Source organism: Thunnus thynnus, chromosome 16, assembly GCF_963924715.1.
Source record: "Thunnus thynnus chromosome 16, fThuThy2.1, whole genome shotgun sequence".
Lineage (NCBI taxonomy): Eukaryota > Metazoa > Chordata > Actinopteri > Scombriformes > Scombridae > Thunnus > Thunnus thynnus.
Genome location: NC_089532.1, coordinates 23,079,235 through 23,090,610, shown reverse-complemented (window position 1 = coordinate 23,090,610; position 11,376 = coordinate 23,079,235). Strand labels below are relative to the sequence as shown.

General features: G+C 37.7%; 1 long non-coding RNA gene across 1 annotated transcript; it reads left to right on the top strand.

The window, feature by feature from the left end:
• The first annotated feature begins 1,000 nt into the window (after nucleotides 1-1,000).
• On the top strand, nucleotides 1,001-2,507 carry LOC137199917 (uncharacterized). Its single transcript, XR_010931875.1, has 2 exons — nucleotides 1,001-1,624; nucleotides 1,997-2,507. It is a non-coding gene; the product is annotated as an uncharacterized lncRNA (long non-coding RNA).
• Nucleotides 2,508-11,376: the final 8,869 nt, after the last annotated feature.

Here is an 11,376-nt window from a genome sequence, read left to right as displayed (position 1 = left end):
GCAGTGTACATTAGTCTAATATTCATCCTAAAATCCCATTAGGGCATAATGAATGGGCCTGATATAATAAGAGTATGTGAGCTGAAAACTCACTCTGGTAGTAAAAGCTTGAGTATGACAAAATCATTAATGTTCCCCAAAAATGTGGAGAAAAGTATTTTTTCCCCTCAGACCTCCTCTGTGAAATGCAGAACATAAAGAATCTGAATCAGACCACATTCTGTCAGAGTCAAAGATATTCAAAACAGCAAAAAACAAACAAACAAACAAAAAACAATAGGAGTGGATATTCCAATACCTTTTTCATGTTATTTTTTTCTGTGTAATTTGTTGAAATTTCTATGAACAGATGATATCCTGGAGGTTAAATGGCACTGTCAATATGCACTTTCATATTCCGCTCAGCTTGCTGCATAGTATACTATTAGAAATCATCCTCTCCATTACAGTAATTAATGTGGGAAGACAACAACAACACCAACACATTCTGTATTGATGTTACACTGGATCAGGAAAGGGAGTTCTGGTTTGTCACACTTAAAGTTCACTGAAGAGCATCGAATTACTGAACACAATTAAATTACTGAAAACACCTGACCGAATCCGTAGGAATCAATATTGAATTTATTGTCAATACAGAATTCTTCACTATCCAGGAAGGCCAGAGGTTTACCATTGTGACTTAACCAACATTGTTTTGTTGTCTCTCCATTTAACCACTTTACTCTATTATCATAGCAACATAGTCATTTTTTCAGGATTGCATCTAAATATGAATTAAGGGAGTTATGAAGTTAGCTAATCTAACCTGGTTATTTCGTCATTTAGTCTAATGTTATTGGCAAAGTGTTTTGTAATTTGAGGTATATGTGTATTTTGAATGTAACCCCCATAAATTTAACAGACTCTAAACTCTACTGTTTAACTCCACTTGTTTATAGTTATAGTGGCATAAGAACGTTACATTTAAACCTTCATTGATTGTTGTATACACACTGATTCATATGTAACGTTAACCCTCATTTATCTATATTTAACAGATATTCAGTCAAATTCAATGCTAGAGTTATTGTTGTAGTTTGACTAAAAGTCCAGAAGGTGGCGGTAAGCGCCTTCAGAATGAGCTGTTGTCAGTAGCGACGCGCAAGAGAAAGAAGGTGGGGGAGTGCGAGTAAGAGAGGCAGAGAAAAAGACAACGGAGTCAAGCGTGTGTCCAACATGGATGTATAATTAAAGCTGGATCGTGGATGTATAAAGAGAAAAAAAATCCATGACGTCATCGCAATGTAAAGTCTATGGGCCGAGCAGGGGACACACTACTGCGCATATTCAGTGGGCCGCACAACGCGGAAACAAACCCGGAAGCTAGAAACTTTTTTTAACGTATGCGCCAGGCGAGCAACTCCTATAGGACTGAATGGGCGCCATTTTTAGTCCGGTATCCAGCTCTTATAATACATCAGTGGTGTACAAGCGAGCGAGTAAAAGAGAGGAAAGGTTGTTTATATTTGTTGGAGTCAGTGTTAAAGTTGTCCAGAAGAGATTTACCTTGTTCCGAGATATTATTGATTAAGAGAGAATGAAGGAGGATCGCTATTAGACGTTTTTTTATGTCAGTTCTCCGGTGAGTGTGTTTACCTTTCAGTGCTAGCTTAAAAATCGATGTTAGCTCATGCTCACTTTATGACGGTGGATGAAAAAAACAATCGCAGAAACGTGTTGTTTGTAACTTAAACAGAAGCACTGTAAAAAAAAAAAATGTGATTTGTGCATTTTCTGAGAAATGATATGAGATGTGAGATATCATTGCTGGCAGAAATTGTTTCCTTATGAATTTTATTTTCCATTTATGGGCATGTTTTATGTTCATTTTGTGAACATTTAAGGCAACAATAAGCTGATAAAAGGTTTGAAAATAACCGTAAGATCTTGATATTAATCTGCATACTAAAAAGAGAATTTGACATTAACTGAAGTTAACTTGTACGGCATGCAGGTTGGTTTTTTTGACGATCGATTTTCTGAGAGGACTCCAGTGAGCGGGAGCTTTATCAACGACCACTGCTGTCGCGTGAGGGAGTGTCAGAGCCAAGACGCTGCTGGACTTGGACGATCCAGATCTCCATCGGGATTACAGATAAGCTTAAATAAAATACCGAAAATCAATAAAAGGAGCCCCTGAAATGAACTGAACAAAACTTTCAAGGAAACTAAACTATTCGCATCTGAGGAGGAAATAAAGAAGGACTATAAAATTGAACTGAATGTTGATACCACCTGGACATTAACAGAAGGACTGAAGGGTGGACAATTAAATTAAATTAATGAAATAATTAATTAATTTTTGATTTAATACTTGAAGAGCTCAGAAAAAAAGGAATACATTTAAATTGTTTTTATTTTTATTTTATTATTGGTCAAATCTAAGAAATATGTGAAAGGGTAAATCTTGGTTTGCATTTTTTTTTCCTTGTGGGAAATAAATTCCATCTTTCTATTGTCACTAAGTTGAATTTGTGTTTCACTTATCATCCTCCTTAAAGGGCCTATACGTAAGATATTGGTGTAACTATTCATTTGGCTCTTAGCCTAATTCATAACAAGTAGTGGTTACAAAAAAATGTAATTTCAAGTCTTCCTTGTTTAGATAAGTTTTATACTATATATTCCATATTACTGCTTTTACTCTTCAGACCAAACGGGACATATATTACCAAGCTAATGTTAGTTCTGTCAACTAGCAGCTAGTTAGTGTAAACTAGCTAATCTTATGTAAGAAGTAGTTTGTGTGATGAAACTCATTTTGATTTAGTGATCAGCAAATTTACACTTAGTAGAAAATGTATGTATGAACATAAGAGCAGCTGTTTTAGTCGGCTCCAGCAGGGACACAGATGGAGGGATGGTTTCTGTATTCTATGCTTTGGAATGAGTAAACTGTCCATACTTTAGATGTCTGAATTTGCTGTCATGCATGTCCCTTTAAGGGCCGATGTGATAAGAAATTCAGTTTATGCACAATATAACCCTTGACAATCTCAGTTTTATCTCTGTGTCTTGATAGACATGCTACTGTCTTAACACCACCATATTACAGACACTATAAGCTCTGCTTAAGGGCATCTGTGTGTGCGCATGCTAAATTGATATCAGACTAAGGGTAGGAGGGATGTGTCATTAACGTAGGCCACATTATTGGCTGCTGTGGTAAAGCAGATTAAAGGTGACAGTCATCAGCCATCTATCAAGTCTTTTTACTGCTTTGTCGGTATAATGATGGCTTTAAACTGCTTTCTGTGATATTTCATGTCAACGTAGGAGGATAAGTACACGTGATTTTTCACATGTTCCGCTTAGAGAGAAACACACCAACATAACCAAGGTTTGAGGTTCAGTACCCTCTGGAGCACAGGGGGCACTTGCATCACCACAGTGCAGTCTGTTTCTCTCTGTGGCTGCACGCTAAAAATACACCATTATAACACTGCAAGGCATTGGAGATAGGTATCCACTTTATGGAATTTATTGATAGTGAAGTAATGATGTAGTTGACATAGAAGTAGAAGAAAAACTCACGATATTCCTCAGAAAAAATCTAAAATGTTTCATTTTTATGATCCTGTTTGGAGAGGCTCAGGTGATGCAACCTGAGTAAATTGACTGCAGTATTTTACATTGTCCAATAGTACTTTAAACACTGCCTTGTGCTCATTAAACAGCAACACATTCACACACCTCTAAAGCTAACATATAGTCCACTGACAGTGGGTACGTCCTTTCATCCATTAGTTTTTAGACAGAGTAGGAAGCCCGTTTCAGACTCCCATGGCAAATTGTCTCATTCTGGCAATAGAATAAATAAGCACAGTAAACACAACAAAACAGACAGTACCTGAAACCTGAAGGCAAAATCCTAGAAACTTGCTTCGCTCAAGCTCTGGAACTACACATTTATAAGGCCGAAAACATTAAAACAGATAAACCTGAATTTTGCTCTTCAAAGGAATAGCACACAGTTTTCTGAGTCTCCTCCAGGATATATTTATAAGATTTAGGGTATTTAGGTTTAAATGATTCATTTCCTCTCTCTCTAATCCAACACTGGATCACACTGCACATCACAGAGTATATTGAAGCTCTACTAAGGATCACATTACTGTTTGCAAACAATAAAATCTTAATTCTCAATCCCAGCCAAAGGGCTTTGGCAGCTGAGATATACATATTAATCTAACTTTTCATAATAGATAACGTGAACTTCATCATAAAGACCTTAAAGCACTTGATACCTCAGAGTAATAACAATCAGTCCAGAAAATGATGATACATAAATCACGTTTATATGCCTTCCGGTGTGATCTGATCTAATGCATCTAACCTCTCACTGTCTATCGTGTGTGAGATTAGTTTAAACACACCGTAAGCACTGAAGGAATAATTCACAGGTGTCACAGATAAAAACAGCTTTTAGCTGGTTACCTTTGCTTCATTTGCAGTTTTTTTTCTTTTTTCTCTCAAAATGACATAAATGTATAAAAGATTTGTATACCTGAGGCGGTTTAGTGACAGCTAGGCTACATGGGAGAAGAATGGCATAACAATAAAACAGAAGAGGATGCCTGCTCATCGTGCTTGACCCAAGCCTTGGCTCCCATTCCATTTATTTTTTGATGTCCCAGTGCAGACAGAGTGTGGGTGTTGTTATTGTAAGGGATATGCAAAATCATGCGGATAAACATGTCTGTAGCAGTCTCTTGATTCATTTAATAGCATTTGCTCATAGAGGAACATATATCTCAATTTAGCTGTTTGTGCTGTCAAGTGTATTTGATATTCAGGGCACAGTTTATGCGATTGCATGTTTACTGTATGTTAACAACATATTGCCAATGGCTGCTGTTCGTTTGAAGCTCTGCTTGTAATATCAGTCACATGGGTTTCCTAGTTTATACAAGGACAGACCGTGTTGACTCTGTAACAGTGACCATTCAAATTCTGCGGCTCTTACATTGCTCCTGTCTGTATTTGCAGTATACACTGTTGTTCTTATCTTATGATATGGGGGTTTTGAGTCTTTTGGAACACCTCTGTTTTTAAAAATGTGTCTTAAAGCATAAGGCTGTTTTTTTTTTTAAAGGCTGAATCATTTCATTCACTGTATTTTTTCCACCAGTGCTACTCAAACAGGACTAATCGGGGAATTGTCGGGGACTATTTTCACCCACGTTTGGTGCTCGAGTGAGTATCTGAATAACACTCAACCCTCGACGGACAGGAAAGGTGTCTCTGAAAAGTTTGTAGTTTGCTCCCTCGCTGAGGATGGCAGCTGTTGTCAGTTTAGATTCACAAGAGTTACAATGAATTCCAACAGTGACCCAGTTTTACAGCTAAGAAATGTCCATATAAACTTATCAAAGCAGTCCTGCAGTATAATTCACCTCTCATCTGATGATATACTACACGCTCAGCATATTTTAAACACCCATATTATGGTCAAAATATGCATAAACATGACTAAATATACAGGTTCCTTTTTATAGCTATGTAGCCAACACAAGAGGCGAGAGGCAGACAAAAACAACCAGCCATGCTAGTGAAAACAGAAGCTGTGTATTTACTTTGGTGAAAAGCATTTCCAAAGTATATAATTTTGATCTTGACTTTTATTTCCCCTTGAAATGTGAGTGTTTGGTTTCGGGTGGAATATTCCTTTCAGGTTTATGGACTTCGGTCATCATCATTGTGGAGACTTTTGTTGGTCACATTTCACTTGCTCCTCTATATGTGAAATATAACTTGTAACTGTAAACCTACCTATTAACAAGATTTAGATTTAGTGATCATCCTGCTTTTGTCAGGACATCTGGACCTCAAAGAGGTCAGCTAAAATCTAGCACACACACAAACACAGAGATATTCCATTCTGCAGATGACAATTAACTAACAATACCATGCTGTCCCAAAGCCCCAATTATTCCTAAAACTATTTTTCTCCCTGACAAAGGCCATAAATTGGTACTTCAAATACACACACAGAGGGGTGCTGTAGATGTGTGTGTGCGCTTTTGTGCATGTGTGTCTTTGTAAGCTGGTTGGTAACATAAACTGTTTGTGTGGAGCGCGGGTCATCAGTCTTCAAGGGGATTAAGGTTGCTGTCCCAATTATAACCTGCTACCCCACACACACACACACACACACACACACACTAGACAAGCATACTAGCTGAAGCACATATACACACACACACACATACACACACACACACAACCCCACAGTGCTGACAACCTTGGTCTTGGTCAGTACTGCTTCTCTAGCCTTGGGCTCTTTGAAATTATCCAAGCCTTAAACACTGAAACTGAGCTATGTGTGTACGAACATATATGTGTGTGTGGTTGTGTGTGTGTGTGTGTGTGTGTGTGTGTGTGTGTGTGTGTGTGTTTATGTATAGGGTGGTAAGTGACATACACCGTTTGTTTGCAGGATTAATGCTCTGTCTCCTTAGGTCACTATTCTTTTGCTCAGCCTGAGAGGTTTGTATGTGTGTTCCAGCCCTTACATGTTTATATGTGCTTTCAAGGACATCTTTACTTAAACACATATAAACACACACCAGTTTCACCACAATTTTAAATTTTCAAATATAAGACACAATAAATACTTCTAATGTTGGACTTTTTGTTCCAAAAAGCCATTGAAGTGAGGTATTTTTCTGGTCATCATATACCTGGTATTATTCATTAACTGAATTTACACAGACACGAATTAAGACTGAAACTGTACTGTATGGCAGAGTGCAAATATAAGCAGAAAAAATTAAAGCACTGCATAACATACTGAATAATAGTGTTGAATAAATCAAAGCAGGGTTTTTTCTGCAAAGAGAGTTTTAATAGTTTTATATGTGGGGAAACAGGCTTATGTGCTTTCATGGCAAGAGTTAGATGAGAAGATTGCTACCACTTTCTTATCTGTCTATTAAATATGAAACTACATCCAGAAGCTGCTTAGCTTAGCATTATCACCGGAAACAGGGAAAGGTAAGGTAAAGTATAAAAACAACAATTTCATGTGTGTTTATGTGTGGGACTATTTCTTCAGTGACTTTTGTGGAGTCATTAGGTAAGGTAAGTCACAGCGCCCAGCCAAGAAACAGTCCAGCACATGTCACCCCGTAAAACAACAAATTGTCATTTTTACACTTCCGTTTTTGTACAGATTCAACAAACAAGATGAAATCATTTATTAGTGAGCTCAAGATGTGCTGGTAGTCAGATTTTGTTACCTTTGGACTAAGCCAGGCTAGCTGTTTCCAGGCTTTATGCTCTGCTAAGCTAATTGGTTGCTGGATTTAGTGTCATATTTAGCATGCAGACATGAGACTGGTATCAATCTTCTCATTTAACTCTGTGAAAATGAAAAGCTTCTTTCACAAAATGTCGATTTCAAGGCAAAATAATCAAATAAAGATTGCAAGTGTGCTGCTAAGCAACCTCTACTGTAGAGTCACATATATGTTTCATCCTGAGAAACTTTCACAAGCACCCCAAATTTCCCTCTTTATTATCCTTGTCTATTAAAACAGTCCTCTAAATACATAACACCACAGTCCACCACTAGATTAAAAAAAATGCTATTTCCAAGTTTTCCAAACCATCAATCACTGCTTCATCTGCTGCTTTACAGTCACAGTGCCCTTGTGCTGTACAACCTCTGTAGTTGAAGTGTTGTCTCTGCATTCACAGTGAATTTATATTTTCACTGAGCTTCCCTGCTGCAGGCTGTGGATCAGTAAAATCAGAGCGTCTGTTTACCAAAGCAGTTACAGCTGACCGCAGACTCTCTGCATGCTTCTTTGCCCTGGAGGTTGTTCAAGGCTCTCAGTGGAAAGAAAATGAAACTCACTGGCTTTGTTTCTATTAAAGTGTCAAATTGTCATCATTTGGTATGATTCAGTTGAGTTCAAGCAAAGATATCTGATATCCAACAGCTACTTTGTACCACTCTTTCATTGGCTATTCCAAAAAATGTTTATTTGCTTGTTAAAGGTACAAAGAGTTATCTTGTATTTCTAACAGCCTGAGTGGACCAGGTAAAGTTGTATCATTACCTGTCTAACTGTAAGAAATGAAATGTCAGCCCATTTTTGCCAGCTGTAAAATGCTGTTTGCCTAAAGCATTATGTGATAGGATAGGCAGGAAAGACGGCATGACGCTCTGCCATTTTTATGGATCCATTCAGCAGGGTTTCCTGGGTCCTTCTAGAAATGAGCCCTAAATCATTCTCGCCCCAATAGGAGATCCAACTTCATGCGGCTACTTACCATCATTTTCCATAAAACAGGTATTTGAAAAAGTCATGGTGCTTAAGATGCATTTTGAGATCTGCCCAACGCCTATGGCAATGATTAACCTGCCCAGAGCCATGAAACATGCGAAAGGTGCTACACAGTACTGTCTTTATGTTATTCTAGTGTAAGGGTATACTTGCATGTGCAGATACATAGATCAAATGGTGGTGTGCCAGTAGGAGCCTGAAATCTTTATCACCACAGAGCTGGTTATGTTTGTAAGCATCACAAATCGGAATCATCTTATAAAGGTCAGATTGCTACTAAATCACAAGGCTGTAAAAATGGACATCTGTCATAATAAAAAACAAACAAACAAAAAAAACCTATCATATCAACAGTGTTTAATGCTACCGAACCATAAACAGAAAAGAAAAACAATTTGTTATCCTCTTAGCTGGCTTATGACTATCTCCCAAATTAGAGAATACTGTAAATTCACAAGTAGCGGCTGCTGATCTTATCTGTCTTTATTTCCCAGGGAGAAACAGGCCTTTTTGTGAAACAGTCTTATATAAGACACAAGCTTGTATTCCTTATTTCTCGTGTTGCCTAGTTAATACGAACTCAAATCCTACTCCATGTTTACCTGTTGTGTTGAGAAAATCACTATAATGTGCACTTTCACAATACCTTTTTCATCAATACAAAAGAGTCACATCACACTAAACACTGTGTTGCTCTCCTCACTAAAGGCCAGGTTACGTTAGAATGGAAAATGGCAAAATTTATCTGTGAAATCGGTTCATTCCAGTGGAATCACTGTAATTACCAGATTCACTCATTGCAATGAAATAAATCCCTGCAAATTTTTCATGTGGAGTTCCACTTTGAACTTTGATCTGCAAATAAGCTATGCTAACCATACAGTTGCGAAGTGGGAGGGGTGCCGCTGGTTCTGGAAGTGTTTTTCCCCATTCTCTATTCCCATCTCAAAATTTTCTTTAAATGATCTTGTTACTGAACTTATCTCCTGGATAACGTAATGATCCTATAAAATTATATTATGACCACCAGTTTCAATTATTTCAACTTCATATCTGAGAACTCACGTTTTGTCTGTGATTTTGGCATGGTGGGTGGCTAAGAATACTACAATACTCATGAGCCTCAAAGCCATTGGTGCAAATGAAAGCATAATGAATTCAAAACGCTTTGTTGCTGATACTGTAAACAAAAGCCATATTTGCTCACTCAAAAGTGACCTAGAAAGTAACTGATTTACTCTGAAGATTTTAAAATCAGTTTTCTCAATACCACAATCTTTACCTTCTGGCCACCATTAGCTGCGCACGTGACAGAATTTTAAGCTCAGTGATTGGCTATTTCTTGCTAAAATGCACCCTGAAAGTGCTCAAACTGTGATTAACATAATGTTGTCTATGGGAAAAATGAATGGGATTTTTCCAGAAACCAGGGGTGCCCGAAATAGCTCCTCCCACTTTGCAACTCTATTAGCAGGCTGTCTTTAGAGTGTTGACTTTTGAGGAAGCTATAGTTGCTTATTACCAGTGTTGCACCACTAAGCTATATTTACTGTATACTGAGTATAAACTGCTCTACAAAAGAATAATGGTTTGCAGATAGTTATGAGTAATAATAATAATAGTATGATAATAATAGTAATAAACTGTATTAATTAACTTTCCCATTAGCGACGAGTTAAAGAGCTTGCTAACTGACTAGCAAGCTTGTTAGCTTTTATTTCATCTTTAGTAAAACTTGTTATTGAATGAAATGATGTATAATCCAGAGAATAAATGCCTGCAGGAGTAAACGGCATAGCACAGAGAAAAAAGAAAGAAGCTCAAGGAACTACTGTGTTCCTGGCTGGCTAGCATGTTAGCGGTTAGCTTGCCAGCTACAATAGTTCGCCAACTAGCCCCGGGAGTAGTCCTTTCCTTGCCTTTTGAAGAAAGAGTTAAAACAACAAATGTATTAGTTTTATAAGTTGATCAACATAAAGTCAAAAACATTTTATTTCTCAGGTTTTAGCTTCTCTAATGGGGGGACTTACTGCCTTTCTCAATTTTATATAACTGTAAATTGAATATCTTATACTGGGCATTTTTAGCTTTTAACTAACTAATTAATAGTTCGTATGTAACTATTTTATGGGCTAAATGTTTAACTGCTTATAAAAAAAAAAGATTAATTGAGCATCTTTAGCATTCCTAACATAGTTAAATACTAGTTTATAAAGTACATTACAGTCCTGCACTACTCAGACATGCATTATGTTTTGAATAATTTCTGAAGGTCAGTGTGCTATCAAGCAATCAGCTAAAATGTCATCTCATGCCACAGTAAATTGTTCATACTTCCTGCTAATAAAGACTACTGTTTCAAAACATAAGCCATCTCCAGTGTGTTCAGAATTTCAAAGACAGCAGGGAAGCTTTACACAGGAGTTAGAATACAAATGATTACTGGCTATTTTTAGTGCTCTGTATCTCGCCACGTGCTAAAGCACCCAAATACATGCACATGACTGCACAAGCACACACACACTGTTACACACACACACACGCACAGACAGCACAATCTGGCATGCCCTAACAATGAGAAATGGCTACAACGTCTGTGCGTGTGTGTGTGTGTGTGAGAGAGAGAGAGAAAGGATGCAGAGAACAAGAGCAAGGGAGGGAGAAGAGACGATCGAGCTGAAGAGAAAAGAATAGGGGGACCATGCAAGATGCAAAACATGTTGCTTGTAATTTGAATAGCAAAGGACCGCACATATTGACTTTGTAATAGAAATGTCATCTGTTGCTATTTGAAGTCAAGTCAAGTCAATTTTATTCATATAGCACCAAATCACAACAGAAGATTTCTCAGGGCACTTTTCATACAGAGCAGGTCTAGACCATACTCTTTAATTTATGGAGACCGAACATTCCCCCATGGGCAAGCACTTGGCAACAGCGGCAAGGAAAAACTCCCTTTTAATGGGAAGAAACCTCGAACAAAACGGGGCTCTAGGTGGACTCGTTTGGTTGAGAGAAGAGAAGGGGGGAAAGGGGAGAG